At 35.3% G+C, this 19,239-nt stretch overlaps 1 long non-coding RNA gene across 1 annotated transcript; it reads left to right on the top strand.

Moving 5' to 3' along the window:
* Window positions 1-3,987: 3,987 nt before the first annotated feature.
* On the top strand, window positions 3,988-18,778 carry LOC131894958 (uncharacterized). The gene is made up of 3 exons (XR_009375065.1): window positions 3,988-4,059; window positions 18,100-18,232; window positions 18,664-18,778. It is a non-coding gene; the product is annotated as an uncharacterized LOC131894958 (long non-coding RNA).
* Window positions 18,779-19,239: the final 461 nt, after the last annotated feature.

Genomic DNA, 19,239 nt, shown 5'->3' with positions numbered 1-19,239 from the left:
CTCCTGATGGTGGGGGGCAGGTGCCTCACTGACTCTGGTTTTTAAAATCCCATCTCTTGAAAATTTCTTGAAACCCTTGGCTCTTCTTTATACCAGGCTCACATCTCTCCCATGCATCCCATCCATTGGCCTAGGATACAAAGCCTCACCAAATGAACAGTTTGGGACTTGAGAATGTACCCCCTCATTTCTAATCCTGCACCCAGCCACTACAAGCCACTTATACCTTTGTTACTCAGATTATTATGACATGCAGATATCAGCCACAAGCTAGAGAGGAGAGGATTCTAGCACCTCCTATAATTCTGTGGAACTCTAAGGATGTCTCATACTAAAATTAGACCATAAAAATCAATTTCTTATGGGAAAAGCAAAAGGAATCAGAACTGTGTTTATTTTGAAAAACTAAGCCAAGCATTTGGAAAAGATGCATTTGTTACTCTGCTTACATGAAACTCATCTTTCCAATTTGATACCTTTTACTGGACTTGCAACTAACAATATCTGAATCCCTTTGCCAGAAGACTTCTCCTCAGAGGAGAGAAATTATGTGTCAAGGTAAAGCAGGGAAGACAGAGAGGGAGAGAGAATTAACATTATGTTCACCCAAGTTTCCAATGCAACCTCAAGCAATGTAAGAAAGGGATTAAAGATGAGCTTGCTTAATCCCTGCGACATATCTCTGAGATGTGTATTTTGTATCAGTCCCCCAAAATCCTGGTAGATTTGGGTTCTGGGCATTCAGAATGGCTGTTAAGTTCACAGTATCTGCTACTTATTATATAGCCTTTGTCTCGGCGCTTTAAACAGAGCTACTTTTCCTTCACACTCGTGGTGATTCTGGAAGTATTACATGGCTTACTCTCAAAACCTCAAGAGTGGATAAATTCTTAGCGTAAGAAGCATTGAAAGATTAAAAAATAATATCAAATATTTATGTGATATAATGCAGCCATCTCTTTCCCCCTGTCTTTGGTCATAAGTCTATTTCCCATTTACCAGTGAGTGATGGAGATGACCCCAACCCCACCCCCGGTGAGAAGACAAAGATGTCCTCTTTTTCTTGGTTGAAAATGGCAAAACAAAGGTAGTGTATCTCAGTCACTTTTTGTAATAATACAATAATAATTGAGAGTAACAAGTATTCTGATCCAAGACTTAGGAAAAATAGGTGTTCTTGATTTGGGAAATTAAGAACAACAACAAAAAGATAGAATACTAATCTCTTGTTAATAAGTCTCCACAAGCCAGTGATCTGTCAAGTCATTATGTAATGCCAAGATCATCTATACCTATCTAAAAATGTCAAATCTTTTGATAGGAGGGGTATACACACTTCAATGTTTTTCTAAATATGTGGTCACAAAGGAAAATTTGCATATTAAAATGGAAAGAAATTTAATTGTTTGGATGATCCTACCCTTTAAGTCTATGCAACCCCATGCAGAAATGGACAGTTTACAGATATGTAATACATCCCTTCTCAGGATATTTTATTGTCACAAAAACAGTGTTGAAGTACCACTGGATGTCCCTCCAGTCAAAGAGCCATATTTTGGTGTGTATCGCTTCTCTCAGTGGACCATACTGTACTGTGTGTCCCTTCTATCCTTTCACTCAGTGAACCATACTATGCTGTGTACTCTTCTCTGTCAATAATACACATTCAACTCTAAGGTTACGCACAGCCCATGTAAAGATACGTGTGCTAAATATTAGAATATGTAAAAGTAGACATCTTTGAGGTGCAGAGTATCACACTTGTACTTTTATTTCCCTCCTGGCTTATCAAGAAAAATCAGTACCACTAGAGGAAAATCTCTGCTGCCTACAAGATCCTCAAGTCTCAATTCAGTGATTCAGTTGAGGATCATGAAGTTTTCTAAAACACAATGTTGAGACTTTTAATACTGCATTTGAGTTTGCTTAAATACACATAGTAAAATCTCAATCAAAAGGAGGCTTCAATGCTTCCATGAACATACTTAAGTGGCATTACAGAGAATATAGAAAACATAGGCTTTGTATTATCACTGAAAATTATGAATAGAATAGGAAAGAAATGTATTTGTGAGGATTTGCTCCATTTGTTGACTACTATAATGAATAATTTACTAGATAACCTGAATAGTCTTCAGTACCACTCTGTGGGTTCCTTGCATTAACTCATGGCACCTGAACACTGAGTTTTCAGATTTCAACAAGAACAGTAACATCACAACATAAAAATTATTATCGTGGGTAAAATATTTTGCACTATGAATGTATACCAGAAAATCTTCTAGGCCTTGTACTTCCAGATATGTGTTAAAACACTTCATTTCCACAAAAGAGATAGATATAATTAATACCTGTATTATGCATAAGGAAGCTTAAATTCTTGACTCATTAATTTGTTCAAAGTCATACAGTTTTATGTGATAAAGCTAAGGTATGTATACAGGCAGTAAGAACTGTGGCCAGTATGCTATTCTAAATACAGCCATATCACAGTAATCATTGAGATAGTGTAAAAATTACAACATGAAATTTTTGAATCAAGCATGCAACCAAGCAAGGGCCTTAACCTATCTTTCCTTTTCTCTGGAGCATTTCAAATAAAACTGCGAGAAGACTAAAAAAGTGTTTGATTTAGAATTATTTGGAAGACATAAAAATTAAGTTTGCAGAATGATACCTTGTTAGCATATAGATAAAAAGGATGGGGGTCTCTGGAGGTGGGATGTGGAAAAATATTTTACCTTTGGATTTAAAAGATGAGATTTTCAAACAGATGTTTGAACATACATAAAGGCATATATATCCGGTTTGATGCAATTCATTAATGATGAAACAAAGATACTGGTAGGAAAGATGTTCTTGTTCACATTATCAGAGGTAAGAAACTTAAGATCACAAATCTGACTGGAATCAAAATATGACGGAAACTGGAATTGTTTCAGAAGGTAAAGAAAGTGTTTTGATTAAAATGAACATTTCTCATCCCTGTGTTTGAGAAAATTGAGATGGTTGCCTATTACAGCTACTGCTCAGCTGATCTCTTCTGTCTAAAGTCCTGAAATGCCAGCTACTAGAGAGCAACTGGAGGAGGACTTATTAGCATCATGATGTATCTCCCAAAGCACCCCTGATGGTTACTCTGGACCAGCTATGCTATGAATACAATGCAGTCAAATGCTAAAACAATAATCAGAGATAAAGCATAAAATGTAAATAAATTATGAACAGCAGTGAAAGTGTCTGTTCTATTTTTTTTTCTTTAAAGAGAAAGACTACATGTTGTAAAGATTATTTTTTCTTTCCTGAGGGTCAAATATATTGAATTAGAACCTGCATTAAAACAAAGACATAGGGTCAAAGAAGGAGAGCAAATATAGCAAGGCCAACAGTGTCAGAGCTTAGTATTCAAGTGTTTCCTCTTAATCAACTTGAATGTACTTCTTTATGAGTCCTCAAGTATCATTAAGAGAAAGGAATCTATTGTAGCAGAATGCAAATTTGAAACACACTTAAAAATTATAATTTTATCCTTATCATCATTGTGTACAATGATAGCAGAAAGGGTGTATTTTCATTTTGGTCAATGTCAAGATTCAGTCAGATACTCAATCTGTATTTAATATAAACTCCTCAGATTTGGATCTACATATCCTATGATATTTGGTAGATAAGCTCATTCAGTATTACTAAAAATAAACACAATGTGTCTGGTGTGCTGATTAATGTAAATCATCAACTTCCCAAGATCTGGCATCATCTAGGAGAGAAAACCCTAAGCACATCCGTTCTCCTAAGATTATTTAGATTAAGCTAGTCTCTGAGAATAATTTTTAGGGGTTATTGTATTAGGTTAAATAAGGTAGGAAGACCAACCCTGAGGAAGGGTGGCAGCATTCTATGGAATTGGGGCCTGGAAGGCCCAGAAAGGAGAAAAATAACTGACCAGGAGCTTCTTGACTGAAGAAAAGGACTAGTTTTTTTATTTTATTTTATTTTTATTTTATTTTTTTTTAAAGTCCTGCTTCCATACCCTCCATGATGGACTAGACCCCTGGAACTGTAAGCCTAAACCAACCTTTTCTTTCTTAATTTGCTTTGGTTGGAGTATTTCATTACAGCAGCATAAATAACTAAGACACCTGAGTTAAATTAGTCAGTTGAGAGCAAGAAAGGCAGACAAACAAAGCTATGGGCTTGTGTATATGATAAAATAGACAATATTTCTATGTGATCATGAGCTCCTTGTAAACTAAATTTGTTCAACTAGATAGCAGAAGCAATAACTGACTCATGGATATTTCAAATATAGGTGAGGTGATAGAAGGATATTCATACGGACAACTGTGTGTAGTCAACCTTGCTCATTGTTAAATTCAGTTAGCTTCTACCTTAAAGAGAATTGGAATGATGAAATAGATTATGATTCAAGAAGAAAATGAAGATGTAGAGGTTTTAATGTTTCATGGAATCTTCTACATTATCATCCAAGCATCCTTGGAAGTGTTGGTTACATGGTACTATTTCCTCTACCAGTCTGAGAAACCATTCCCCTGAACAATGCTCTTTTATTCTAGAACTTATACAACATCACACAATGAAATAAGTTCCTATATTTAGTGTATGTATAAATGAAGAAGAGAATGCAAATGAAATGTATTTGCAAGGACGTCTCAGTTGTGTCTAAATGAGAACAGACCTTCATGAAGGATCATTGCAGCCTAAGAATTAACATTTCACTAGTTAGGATGGTGAAAAACAGAAATAAAATAAAAATGTCTATATAGTTTTTATCACCCAACATGAGCATACTGTACTCTAATATTTCTTACCAAATGGTATTTAACTTTCAAAATGAAAAAAAAATATGCTCAATTAAGTAGACATCTGAACTAAAATATTCTCACTCTACTTAGAACTTAAAACATTAAAGGAACAATTGTGTGTGTCTACTCAATTCAAGTGGAAATTAAAATGGTGGACCAATGATGATAAATGTAGAAAGACAGAGAATATATACTCTAATAAATAAAAATGCTTGTTATTTTTCTAAATTAATGGTATTTTGCCATTGTAATTCATATGTATTTCAAAGCTGAAATAAGGCTATAATATTAAAAGGTTAGAGGGAAAAAAACACCTTTCAGTTACATTTCTCAACATTATCACCATACACCACAAGTTTTGCATTGGTAGAGTGGCCAAAATTCCTCAGAATTTTCTCTCAATTTGCCTGTCCCAGTTACAGCATATTACTATATCTCAAGCCTCTGCCAATGTCCTGAATATAGTCACTGTGGTTATTTTAATCTTGTTCTGAATCTAGTAAGCCTATGAATTTCAACATATTGAATCAAATAATTCTCAAATTTAAAAAATGTATTTTTAAATTTCGATTGTTTTCATTTTCATACTTTTATGAAAATTCTTTCTTTCTTCTCCTGCTTCCCTAAGGAAACAAGCAATGTTCTCTCATCTGTGTGTGTGTGTGTGTGTGTGTGTGTGTGTGTGTGTGTGTGTGTGTATACCTCAGTAGACTTGAAAACTTCGAAGGACAACTTGCTGCATGTGGCTTTCTCATTATCCCCTGTGGGACCAGGGAACTGAACTCAGATCATCAAATTAATGACAAGTACCCTTAGCCTCTAAATGATCTCACTGACCATTATTTTCCATTTCTTTTTCTCCTCTTTCTCTTCCTTTAACAAACTAAATTCATTATGCTATGTATAGGTGTGGATTTTCTTCCACACATGCTGTGAGCATCTTAAATCTGTGAGTCCATGTCTGTAAATCCTTTGGATGATATTCAGACTTTTAAAAATGTCCCTAATCCCAAGTTCCTTTACTTCTTCCAAATTTTTTTTCATAGTAATAGTAAAACATGCATATCTTTATTCTTCCTCTTTTATATTTAATGTATTTTAGGCATTCTATTTTTTCCTAATTTATAGGATTAAGATTGATATTTATGTCATTTACCAATCAGATCCATGTGTAATTGTTCTTTGTGGCCATATTTACTGATTACTTGGGATTTCTGTTTGTTGTTATTGTTTGATTTTGTTTTAAATTCAACTTTTCTAATAATATTCTCTATTTATCTAGTTTTTCAATGTATAAATAATGATGTTACCTCATCAGGATTAGCTTGAAGGTTTTCTTGTTGTATTGCCATGTGTTCACCCTTCTACCTCAATGCAGTGTTTGTCAGCAATATTTAAATATTTAAAAACTGAAATATGTATCCAAATATTCTGCAGATGGGATGAAGTTATCTTTTTATCTATTCATGCCAAAGAGGATTTGAATATATAAATAACTCAAAAATCTAAAAATCAGGCAGTTCAAATGATGTGATACAAATTGTCAATAATATTATGAAATGTTTTCATTTAGTCTTCAGACCAATGAAAACTATTATAGTACATCTTACCTGTGCTAAAACAGATATTATCAAAAAGTGTTAGTATTTGGATAAAAAAGAACCCTTATATGGGATCAGCAACATAAATTAAGATAGTCATTATGGAGAAGAGCATAGTGGTTCTTCCAAACACTGGAGACGTAACTCCCATACCATTTAGTCATCCATCTTATGGGGGTTTAACAGTAAATGGAGTCAGGATATGTAAGAAGTATGTGTGCATATTTGTTGTGACATTTACAATAGCCATGTTGAGGAAATAGGGCAGGTGTCAGTCAATAAATGAATGAAGAATATGGTATGTAAATAACAGCATGATTTAGCCATGACTAAGGAGATATTGTCCCCTGCAGGAACTGGATTTAAGTTGAAGGCATTCAAACTGAAGCAATTAAAAGTTTGTTTGGTTTTTTTTTAAGGAAAAATTCTTATAAAAGTAATTAAAAGTTTTCTTCATATATGGCAAGAAACAGACCTGAAATCAGCAAAGGAGCTAGCAGGGGCTGGACAAGAGATGGAAGAACAGTAGGGAGAGAATAGAGGGTACATATACATAATTAATGTGTAAATTATTATTTAAGGGGAAGGCACAGTGAACCCCATGTGTATAGTCTATATAATAAATCTAAATGTGGCAAGTATGTAGAAATATAAGCAAGAATGTTAAAATTGTTCCAAAGCAATTGGTTACCCTCTGTGTATATAACACACTCCCATCAGAGCTCAGGGACCTACCACGAAGGGGAGGCAGGAAGAGGGTAAGAGCCCGAGATGATGGGTGACTCCCAGGAATAAACGGGACCGATGCACACATGAACTCAGAGACTGTGACAGTGTTCACAAGACCTGTGCAGGTTCAAACCAGACAAAAATCTCTTCACTGGGAAGGGGAAGTACACACAAGTCACAGCCTGAACCAAAATCTGTTTGCGATAGATATCTACTAGGAAAGGCAAAATCAGTTTTTTTCCAATGTCGTTCACTGCATATATAAACCAAACTTCAGGACTGGCCCCATGCTCACGAGTGGTTGGTAAACACAAAGCAAACTCCACATTTGGGGATGGAGTGGGTTTGTGATATGTGTATATGTTTGTGTGTATTTGTGTATGTGTGTGCGTGCAAATGTGTGCATGCATATGCTTACATGTGTTCTTCTGTGCCTGTGTTTCCATGCATGTGTCTATACACATGTGTGTGTGCATTCATGTGTGCACATGTAGGTGTATGTGTGTGCATGTGGGGGTAGTATGAGCATGGGGAATTGGGTGTGTGCACTCATGTGTGTTGTGTTCATGTGTGTATGCCTGCATGTGTAAGCTTGTTTTTAATGTGCATGTGATTATTTGTGTTGGAATTTTTGCCTAACTGTTGTCCTTGTTTTTCATTTGTTTGCTGGTTTTCATTTTAATTTTTGTTTTCTATCACTTTTTATTTTATTTTGTCTGTTTTGAGAGAGAAAGACGTTATGAAGTTATCTTGGTTTGGGGTGGTGAAAAAGGCCCGGGAGTAGTTGCTGGAAGGGGAATAATATGCTTAAACGATATTGCATAAAATTTTAAAATAAAAAGTTAATTTTCCCTTATAATTATTCTGTTATAAAATGTCAACAAGAAACCATTGGGATTTAAGGACTTTGAACTATAAAATGAAGTATCTGTTGTCTGAGCTAAGGAAAATAGCTGTATCTAAATTTGTTTCCAAGATGAATAGCCTTCTCTAATATTTTTAAAAGTATAGCTAATATCTACCATTTTATGACTAAAATGTATTTGAGAAGATTTGTCTGCAATTTAAATAAACTGAATTAAAGTATGTTCCTATTTGTGTGATAAGTTAACATAGAAAAATTAAAATGAGAATATGTAATACTAATATTTAGAAGTATATAAAACTTGCTTTTTACTACTATGAATCATTGAATATTATTGCTGAAAGAAAAATGAGAGATTAAATAACCCTCACATATCATTTTACATTCATTATTCTGTGTGAAAGTGCTGAGTTAGTATGAACTATATGTGGAATTGGTTCCCCTTTGATTTCACAAATTCTGAGACTGTAGGGCTGTAGGTCATAGTTTAGGCTCCATTAATTTAATCACATGATTTCTCACTTAGTCAGAAGAAATAGAAAACATACTTAATAGAATTAATATATAAATTTGCTCTTTACACTGCTCTGGAGACGCATAGCAAATTCAGCAAAGCATTATCCTCACAAGTTAGCCTACAGATGGCAATAACCCTTGATGTTCATTACACAGTCTAAAGCCAAAAAACAAAATGTGTGTGTGACATTTGTAAATATTATGGATTTTATGTAGCAGTAGGATATTGTCATGTCTTTGGCATGATTAAACTGAGTAACTAATTTGATGTTGTCATTAGACTTAACCTTAAAGAACTTTGCTGACAGAGTCTCTGGACCTCATTCTAAAATCTCAACAATATCAACACACAAAACGTGTCATTTCTCCAAGATAATTTGAGTATTTGAATGTCAAATGGCAGATGCAGCAAGGATAGTCTCCTCTTCCAAAACTGAATTTTCCTTTCATCAGTTTACCACTTCCTTCATAACAAGTATATAATTTCAGCAGTGAATATTTTTATCAGAGTTTCGTATTTATTGTTATCTTCTAAAAACAAAAAATTCTCTCCATGTCTTGGGAGAACATTTTGTCTAGAAGTAAATGCCATAGGGTTTTTAAATGTTTAATGTTATTAAAATTGTCTTCTTAGCCAGGCGGTGGTGACACATGCTTTTAATCCCAGCCCTCAGGAGGCAAAAGCAGGCAGACCTCTGTGAGTTCGAGGCCAGCCTTGTCTACAGAGTGAGTTCCAGGAAAGGCGCAAAACTACACAGAGAAACCCTATCTTGAAACACCCCTCAAAATAAATAAATAAATAAATAAATAGATAGATAGATAGATAGATAGATAGATAGATAAATAGATAAATAAATAAATAAAATTGTCTTCTTAAATATATGTTAACATAGTTAAAGCTGTTGCTGCACATTGAAGTTCAAATTAGACAGGATTAATCAGATATTTGTTCCAATGAATTTGAAATATAATGTTTTATAGATGATAAAGATGAACTGGAAGGAGGTTGGGAAATATTCCTTTGTTAAAAGCACAAGTAAAGAGCAGTGAAACGTCATTACTAGATAATTACTAGTTGTTGGATAGTTACGTGTGTCCGTGGATCACTTTCATCTCACTAAAGAAATAGTGAAGTCAAACCAATGTATTTTTAGGAGGACTATTACACAGAAACAAAAATCACATGGATCTGTAAAATCATGTTCAAGCCATATGGAGAGTGTACAACTTTTGAAGAATCTTTATATTTGCCTGTCAAATTGCATTTTTTTCATTAGATTTTTCTTATTATCTTTAATGATTATCATGGTCTTGGTAGGGAGTGCTAGTTATCCTCCTGTGTTTATTTCTTAGTTACTCACTTTAATAATAGATCTTTCAAATTTATTGTGAATAGATAACCTAACTAAGCACATTTTATTGTCTTTTGTAATCCAGATGCACTGAGTCCTTATTCTGGGGCAGTGGCTTTTGCAAGCACTCAAGAGTGAGTGTTGGATTATTACCCTGGATTTTCTCATTAACTTTCTTCTGGTGGATATGGACAAAAAGCAGCATTGGTCATATCATCCAAGATGTAATAATTAGGCATGATGAAGCAAATGCAAAGGAACCTGGAAGTCTAAATATTTTCAAGAAATACACAATCTCCAGTACTGGCAAAGAACAAAGGTCTCAGTGCTGCTCACACAATGCACATCACTTGGTTTTATTCTCATTGTTCCAGAATTATTTACATGAACACTAAGTAGTATAAAACTTTCTGCCCCCAAGTGGGCTTTGAAAATCATGGCATGAGTAGTAGTAATTGGGAGTCACACCAAACACCTTTGAACATGTAGCTGTAGGGAAAGAAGCTAGAGAACACAGGGGTAATTCTGTTCCCTGTGACTTCTTTCAAAATCCCATAAGAAAAAGAGAAGCCCAGTCATGGATTTACCAATGTGCTAGCAGAGGTAAAGGTGAGGTTCTCGCTGCCTGTGGCCTGCAATCAAAACTTCTGAGAGAGTCAGGAGACTCGCAGAGATTGAAAAGTCAGTGTTTTTCTAACCTAAACAGCAGGAAATGTGACTGTCATCCAGGACCTTCCTAGTCAGCCTCAGCCTACTATCCTCTCACTTGACTCTCTGTTTCCTTCTGTCATTACTGACTCAAGTCAGACAGATGAGAACGTCAAAATCTATTACTGTGGTTGCTCAGATAATATACTTCTTTCACTGAACATAAAATAAAACAACACAAAGGGAGTGGAGAAGGAAGTAGGGTAAAACTTATGCTGGTCTACAAGATAAACTAGACATTTAAAAAATCCTGAGATTTTTTAAAACTGATTTTGTAGAACATTTTCCTTCACAAAATAACTGTAAATGTTTATAGGTTACAAAGAGCTCTTTCGAGATATGTGTGCACTGTATAATAATCAATGCGTGTGTTTGGCATATATATCTTCTAACACATTCATCATTTCTTTGTGATAAGAACATTCAAATCTTCCCTATTTTTTTTAAAATTACAGTACAAGTACTTGATGGGTGAATATAATCACATCCAGTGCAGCAGAACATCAAGGGTAGAAGGGTGTTGACTGAACACTGTAGCTAGAGAGCTTTGTGAGAAATAATACATGTAGGTTTCTGTTTGCTTTTGGTTCTAAAATGTATATCCTATTATTTGAACCTTATATGGTCAGTGTTGTCTAGAAACCATCTTTGTCCAAATCGCCTTAAGCAACAATTAACCACATAGGATGACTCACCACTTGGCATCCAGACATTAGATTTCTACTGGTGAGTTATTGGTAACATATTTATTAATTTGAATTTTAGGAACATTAAAATTTGGAAATATCTTTGCCTCTAATGAGAATATTTAATTTTATATAAAGTAGCCATAGTTGTAATTATGCACACATTAAAAAGTAAAAATGTATTCATCAGACTATAATAAAATATTTGTACATATATACACACATATATGTATATATGTATATACATATATATATATGTTTAAAATAAATGAAGCTTTCAATTTGAGAGTGTTGTGGGACATGGAAAAGGTTGGAGGAAAGGAAAAGGGAGGAAAAAATGATATAAATATATTTTAATTAAAATGTAGAATAACTAAATAAAAATGTAAAAATATCAATTTTGTAGACTAGAAACACATCTATTTATTTTTTATTTGTATCACAATAAGCCTGGAGTCAGTGACAAACACATGGAAGATTTGCTGATTAAATAAAAAGAAAAAAGAATAAAACGCAAGTCTGATTGCATAGCCTACAACCCTATTTGGAAAGCTGGGGCAGGAGGATCTTGAGTTCAATGCCAGCTTGGGGTACATAGTAAATACAAGATGAGGCTAAGCAACTTAGTGAGAGCCTGTCAACACATAGTAGGTAGATAGGTAGGTAGTTTAGTAGATAGGTAGGTGGGTGAGTGTATTTGGTTAAATGTTGACTTGTCCTTGAAGGCAAATTTTTATCAAAAAAGAATTAAGCTGCAACAGCACATGGATATGAGATGTGTATTTGAAGAATCACTATTTGGCAAAGTAAATGCAAAAATAATATTTGCTGTAAGCAATCTATGTGTCTTTCATAATAAATGATGCCTGAGACATTTTAATTGCTTTGGCATATCCCTGGGCAACATGTGTTTTAACTAGCACAGTTCATTCACTTTTTACATCAAATATTACCATGAAATGAAAGTATTATTTTCACAAGTAAGATTATATCACATCATATCACAGTTATATATTTTAATGTCATCAGATCATTTCCCTGTACAAATGACATATGGTAGTTACACGATAAATTTAATGGATCTACCAAGTGAGTGCCAATACTTCTTAATCAATTCTGCATCCTTGGTTTTGTTAAAATTGTTTTGCTCCTCTCACACATAATTTTTTAGACATTCCACTTCTGGATATTTCCCATCGTAACCAAACTTAACATGGTAATACATTTCAGTATTATAAAAAACTAACTGAAATTTATACCCAGATGATCATATAATTTGAATATATTTTCATATTAATCTCAAATACTATCATTGATACTTAGAAATTTGGTCCTCGAAAATAGAATATTGAACCCTTTGGAACAGATTTTTTAAAATGTGTGTTGCTGCCCATGTATCTGCATTGATGAACCTGTGGGGCAGGTTCCCACAGAGGCCAGAGTTATTAGATGCAGCTAGAATTGGAGATACAGGCAATTGTAAGCTGCCTGGTATGGATGCTGGCAACTTGACTCAGGCCTTATGCTAAAGCTGCTTTTACCCTTCATTACTTAGCCACCTCTTTATCCCCTTGAAGATATTTTTGAGCTGTTCATTTCATTACAAATACCTGAAGAACTCAAAGTGGTCTTTAACCATACTTAGAACAACAAAGCAAACACTCCCTGAGAAGCAAATGAATGGTTAGGTGTCACAAGTGAGTAATCCTTCTTTCTTTAGGAAGTGTTAGGAAGGAGAATGGCTTGGTGTTAAGAAGGAGAACGGCTTAGTGGGTAGAGCTTTTCCACCACAAATGTGAGTTCAAATCCCCAGAACACATAGAAGCCAAGTATGGTTGCAGACATTTATAATTTCAGTGCCCTTGTGATGAGATCAGAGGTAGAGAGAGAAGAATCCTCTGAGGTCATGGGCCAGGTAACTTAGCAAACACAATGATGAACAAGCCAACCTTGTCCCAGACAAGGTAGGATAGGAGGATCCAACTTCTGAGGCTGTCCTTTAATCTCAAAATGAAAAGACCTATACCGTTCTCAGTATATACGCTTCAGCTCAGAAGTGTTATACATTTTGGAACCTTAAGTAACAGTTCAGTCTGTTGTAACTATTTATTTGATTGTCATCACTAAACATAATACCATACAACTTTGTCATATCTGAATACTCTTACATTTAAATATAATTTAATTATGAATGTAACTGTTACAGAGTTTATATAATAGTGGAATTTGTATTTATTTAAATCCTTACTGCACAAGTCATTAGATATGGATTACTGTATAGGTTTGTTTCTGTTGCTGTGATAAAACATTCTGATAAAAACAGTTTAGAGGAGAGAGGATTTATAGCATTTATTTCAGATCACAATTCCAGGTTACAGTCCATCACTATGAGGAAAACCCAGTAGTAAGTGCTCCAGCTTCTGATAGCACAGTCACAGCCAGGAGCAGACAGGGGATGCATCAGTCCATCTGTATACTTATGAAGGTCAGGATCACCAGCCCAGGGAACTGTATGACCTACTTTCAAGCTGGAATCTCCCACATCAATTAAGGCAATTAAGGCAATCCCTCAAGGACTTGCCCGCAGGACAATCAAATCTAGACAACACTCTTCCCAGGTGATTCTAGGCTCTGTAAGATGAGAATGAAAACTTTCACATGTAAGATTAATTACTAAACAGTCTTATTAATAAAAACCTGGAGCCAGATATTGGGGTTAAAACTGCGAGATCAGAGGAATAGGACAAACCACAGCCAACCTTACCTCACCAACACCTCAGTCTCCAGAGACCTACTTCCTGTATACCCACGCATATATGCCTTTCTGTCCCTGCAATCTCATATCCTCTCTCTGCCCAGCTACATCACTTCCTCTTCCTGCCCAGCTCTGTCACTTCCTGTCTGTCTGTACAGACCTCCACCCCTTTATGGTTAACTAGTGTTGGAATTTAAGGTGTGTGCCACCATGCCTGGCTCTGTTCTCAGTGTGGCCTTGAACTCACAGAGGTGTGGATGGATCTCTGCCTCCTGAATGCTAGGTTTAAAGGTGTGCGCTACCATTGCCTGACCTCTATGTTTACTGTAGTGGCTGGCTTTTTCCTCTGATCCTCAGATAAACTTTATTAGGGTGTACAATACACTGAGGGACACAATATATCACCACAGCCACACTACGTTTTATCTAAGGAACTAGGAATTAAAATCACCTGCGTAATTTTGATACGGTAAGGATTTCAGAAAATAATGCAACTCAGTGGCAGGCAGGGAAATGTTTAAAATCATGATGATGAATGTTAGGTGGTATATTTTGCTGTTTTACAATTTCAAGGGTACAGATGTTTCCAACCTTTTTACTTTACACCAAAAACATGTTTCAAACATTTTGTCATATAAAAAAAATGAATACAATATTCAGCTCTAGTAGGGTGATACAGTACTAGTGAAATGGGGATCCACAATTTTCATAATGCAAGTAATTTCATATACCATGCCAAAATTTACTTCCTGATAAAATAATTTCTCACTGGTAAATCTCTTTGCAATGTATAAGAGAAGTAAGTTCTAACATAAAATTTGCAAATATTAATTGCTTCTTATTTTTATGGATAATTTTGTGAAATATTTTTGTAGTTGGTTAGTCATACTGTCTTTTGCTGAAAAGTTTTGAAAGCAACACATGCACTCACATTAACTCAAGCAGAATTTAATATGAAAGCTTAAGGAAAGAAGAAAAATGAAGTAGTCTCTAGTAAAGCAATAATTGTCAATTTTTATTAGTCTATGATAAACATTGTATTACATCTAAGAAGAGCTACAAAAATGGTTATTTTTCACAATGTGTGAGCAATTGAAAGTACACTCAAATGCAGCACAAGACTTGAAACATCTTGACCATAGATAAATGTATCTTGTGTTTACCTGGACAGAATTCAGACTGGGATCTCCCCTCCCAAAAACTAATAAAATAAATGAAAAAATAAAATAGCTCATCTGATTTTGGATTTTCAGATTGAAAGTGAAAGTGGTTCAGCTCCTGTGTTAGGATTAGCAAATGTAACATTGCTTTCCCATTAGGATTAGCTGTCACCCATCAATTCTAATACTACAGAAATCACAGCTCTACTCTGAGCTGGCCAAAGATGATGCCAAGGGGATACTATCAGGTTCTGTTTTGCTGTGGAGAGCCAGCAAACCTTATAAGAGGGCAAAGCCTGTATTGGGTGATATCAAAAAAAAAGGTCTGCAGAAAGTGAATAGTTATGACCTAACTTCCTTTCTTTTTTAATTTTTTTTCATGTATTTTATATTCTGCCTACAGTTTCTCCTCCCTCCTCTCCTCCTGTTCCTTCCACCTGCCTTCCCTCTACCATTCCTCCTCTGTCTCTGTTCAAAAGGAGAAGGCATTCATGGGAGTCAACAAGGCAAGGTATACCAAGTTGAGGCAGGACCAAGCTCCTCCCCTGCATCATGGATGGGTGAGGCAACCCAGCACAAGAATAGGATCCCAAAAACCAGACAGATCCTGATCTCACTGCTAGGAGCCCTACAAACCAACCAAGCCTCACAACTGTCACACACATGTAGAGTGCCTACCTTGGCTAACTTCCTTTCTTTAATGATGTACTCTAAGTTTCTTGGCTCACCTCATCATCTATGTAAATGACCCTCCTTGAGAGAGAGACATACATCAGGTGATTGCTTGTCTATGCAGATTTAGAAAAAAAAAAGTGACTCCAAACAAAGGTTTTCATGGCTTAAGCCTCCTAGACTGGAAATTCAATATGTGCAACTTTAATATTCAGGCTGGGGCTGAAGAAGTAAATAACATTCAGTTGTATTAAATTACATATGTACATATAAATACATAAAATATTGTATCAATGTATATGTCTCCATGTATATTAATACACATATCAGTGCATTAGCATATATTTTCCCTGGCTAATTTTTATACAGCAAACATTTGCTGAGTAGTTAGAATTTTTAAAGCATTGTACTAGGAGCTGAAGAGAAAATAAATGTGCAGGGAACATAAGCACTCTTTTATTCTTCACTAAGGAAGACTGGTGCATATATAAGGAATGGGGTTTCTGTGTTCAGCAGAGGGATGCAAGGAACAGCAGAATTTGAAATGACAACATAAGGACCCAGGTTACAAGGAATATATTTAAAACTCTTAACTCAGCAAATGAGTTGTGGATAAACATGACCATTAGGTCTAGTGAAAGTGAAATGGAGAGTTTATGCTTACATTCCTTCTAGAGGGATCGTTCACCAGATGTGGGCAGAATATACTATCATCAGTCAAATGTGTCCAAGAAGGATAAAGGATTTAGAAGGGAATTTTTGTAATACTTATCAATTCTAAAATGTCCACATCTCCTGACATTACAAATTCACAAATAGGAAATGCCTCCTACCTGCCCAACAAGAAAAATGGCATTCTGCTCCTCCTGATAATGATAAAAAAGACCTTGTTACAATAAGATAAAATTAGTAATCACCTACCTAACTATGCAGGGAGGAGAACTCTTAAATCGCATAGGTTATAACCATATAATTGAAAAAAGGAAAAAATAACAATGATTTCCCGTCAGTGTGCGTTTAGTTATAATAAAAGCACTCCCAAGAGATTATCACCTTGGAACATTGCCTAACACAGTCAGTGCTCAATATAAGAACACTTTTGTCTACTAATCCCGATGTAGAGAAAAAAGGTATATTCAATAAATATTTGTTAAAATTTGAACACAAGTACTACTACAGATATTTTTAGTGTTTATAGGTGGATATTAACTACAATATACATCATCTGTGGTTAAAATTTCACATAGAATAATTCACACTGTGCATCCATTTTCATCTTTAATTTCAGGCCCGGTCATAAGGGAGGTTTGTATGATTATCACAGAAGCACTCTCAATACCCTGGCATCCACTTGTTTACCTCTTCTCTTTAACACTTAACACAGTAGTGTGGAGCAAAGCATGAGAACACACTAAATTCAGGTCAGATTTTGACTAGACTGACTCAATTGTTTAAACACTAGGAAAAAAAGAATCCTTAGGTAAGCAATATGTCCCATTTGTGTGTGTGTGTGTGTGTGTGTGTGTGTGTGTGTGTGTGTGTGTGTGACTAGATCTTCCAGGTACTAAAGAAACTGCAGTTGAACTTGGGAATAATTTATGCTTTCCCACTGAAACCAATAAGCCAAATTCTCTTTAGAGTTTTCTTTTTAATTTAGGACTCTCAGCTGTTCTCCAAAGTTGTTTACTTTTTTCCTTTAGATTTTTTTCTCTCTCCTCTCAGCCTGTTCTCCAGTTGCTTCAATGGAAGGAATAATGAAGCAACAACTCTTTGTCACATGATGGACAAATGTATTGTTATTGATTGCCTCAAATGAGACTTGATATCAAAAAATTATGCAAAGTATTTTCGTGTTGATCATATTCTATAGTTACAAAGCCTCCCTTTGGGCAAACTTACTGTGTTACAAACATCACCTTTTTTTTTTACTACTTAAGACGTGACTTCTCTTGAAGATTGTTAACCCCTTACTATGTACTGAAAAATCTGTTATGTGATATAGGTATAAAAAAATGCTCCAAAGAAAATATCTAATGTGTTGCTAATTGGTCAGACTAACAATAAGGCATGCACTTGTAAAACCAGTCTAAACACATTCAACTAGGATACACATGTAACTGGTATGTTTCTGTGGCAGAAACACCCCCAAATGCAACTCTAGTAGTACTACATTGTGTATGGAATGGATTTCATTTATAATCTGTTTCCATTATTATATGTTGCTTTATCCAGACTCTCAATGGCATTGATCAGTGAAGTTGAGTTTCTCCAATCTAAGATGAAAGCAGAGCACTTGAAATCAATTCTGAAAGCATCCCTTTGAAGCTTCTAAAATATGCAAGCAACTTCATGAGCTCCTGAACACGTAAGTGGGTGTTCTTGCTGTTTATGTTTTTCTTAACCCAAATCCAGATATGAAATTCTATATAAGAAAGGATAAGATTCAAGGGTAAGTCACTCTACATGTACTAAAAGAGAAATGTGGGGTAGGACCAAAGTTGGCTAGGACTTATTAGGTTCCTTCGAAGTCAAGAGAATCCAATTAAACACATTACCTTTAACCCAATTCCTTTGAACCATTTCCTTTTTTATTGGCATGATTGTTACTTTTAATTGTCAACTTGAAACAATTCAGAGACACATGAGAGAAGGACATTATGAAGGGTTATTTTAGTTATGTTAATTGATGTGAGAGGACCCATCTACTGTGAGCAGTATCAGGCTTTGAGACCCTTTCTGTCTCCAAATGCAGAAAGCAAGATGAACACTCAGGCAATCATTGGTCTTATATTCCAGTTGCTGACAGTACAGGACCAGCTGCTAAAGCTCCCTGAAACCTTGATGTTCCGCTATGATGGGATTAATCACAAAACTGTGAGCTACAATAAACCCTTTCTCCCTTAGTTGCTTCTGAGACAATATTTTATCATAAAAATAGGAAAAGAGTCTAAGACAGTTCTAAAATCTAACAATGAGTTTCAGACAGGACAATTACTTTTCAAACGGATTGCGATGGTTTGAATGAGAATGACCCCCATAGGTTAATGTGTTTGAATATTTGGTTCCCAGGTAGTGGAACTCTTTGTGAATTAGATGTGGCTTTGGAGGAGGTGTGTTATTGAGGGCATGCTTTGAAGTTTCAAAACTCCATGTCATTCCCAGTTGGCCCATCTGGGGTGTTTTCTCTCTCTCTCTCTCTCTCTCTCTCTCTCTCTCTCTCATATTTGCAGATGAGATGTGAGCTCTCAGTCTCAACTATTGTTCCATTGTGATGCTTACCTGCCTGTAGCCACGCTCCCTGCCATGATGGTCATGAACTCTCCCTCTGAATCAGTAAGCCCCTAATTACTCTGTTTTCTGTAAGTTGCCTTG

Source organism: Peromyscus eremicus, chromosome 18 (genome assembly GCF_949786415.1).
Source record: "Peromyscus eremicus chromosome 18, PerEre_H2_v1, whole genome shotgun sequence".
NCBI classification, from domain to species: Eukaryota; Metazoa; Chordata; class Mammalia; order Rodentia; family Cricetidae; genus Peromyscus; species Peromyscus eremicus.
The sequence above is the reverse complement of the archived record's forward strand: the minus strand, read 5'-3'. Positions and strand labels throughout refer to the sequence as shown.